The sequence below is a fragment of the Oryzias melastigma genome, linkage group LG11, assembly GCF_002922805.2.
Source record: "Oryzias melastigma strain HK-1 linkage group LG11, ASM292280v2, whole genome shotgun sequence".
In the NCBI taxonomy this organism is placed as follows: domain Eukaryota; kingdom Metazoa; phylum Chordata; class Actinopteri; order Beloniformes; family Adrianichthyidae; genus Oryzias; species Oryzias melastigma.
The window spans coordinates 11,703,132-11,703,853 of NC_050522.1; the positions used below are offsets into that span (position 1 = coordinate 11,703,132).

The window sequence follows — 722 nt, forward strand, 5'->3', positions numbered from 1 at the left end:
AGACATCCATGCATGAAATTACAATGAAGTAAAGGATAAAACACAGAAAAAGATAAAGAAATGAGAAAATAGAACAAATAAAAACATAATAAAGTTTAAAAATGTGGATAATTCACAGATGTTTGCATATATTTTATTATTTTTCCTCCTTAATTCAAACCTTTTATTAAACCTTGTAGGTTACAAACCATTAGTCTGTGTTTTTTTAAGATGCAGGTCGATGACAAGTCCACACTTCTTAGTTCCCATTAGAGGTGTGTATTGGCAAGAGTCTGGTAATACAAAACATAGCCCGATATGTGTCTCAAGATACGATATGTATCGCAATACATCCCAGGACTATTCCAGAAGAATTTATCACTATTTTTTTTAAGAGCGTGACTTAGAAAAACTCTACCTGAAAATTACTTCATTGTAATAAATATTTTGTTTTTGTTTGTTTTTTATTATGAGTTTATTTTTCTCCTGGACTAAACTGAAAAAAAAATTGAAAGCTTTACTAGAAAATTACAAAATACATGTTAATGTTAATTAATAAAACAAAGTAGTAAATGCAAAATTAGCTGATGATAGTGTAGGACTGGTGACTAGAACCAGGATATTGCTGAACAAAAATGACGTTTTAAATAAAGAGCAAACCACTAAATCAACTGAAGGGAACAAAGAAGTCTGAACAGAAGGTAAATGGATAAAAAAAATAATGCTAAATCTTTTTAAAACAT

The 722-nt window shown here is 28.8% G+C and overlaps 1 protein-coding gene across 3 annotated transcripts in view; it reads left to right on the forward strand.

The window, feature by feature from the left end:
• The window catches only part of LOC112137495 (CCR4-NOT transcription complex subunit 3), a 33,638-nt gene that overhangs the window by 8,141 nt on the left and 24,775 nt on the right, over positions 1 to 722 (forward strand). The gene's annotated exons all lie outside the window — the stretch shown is intronic.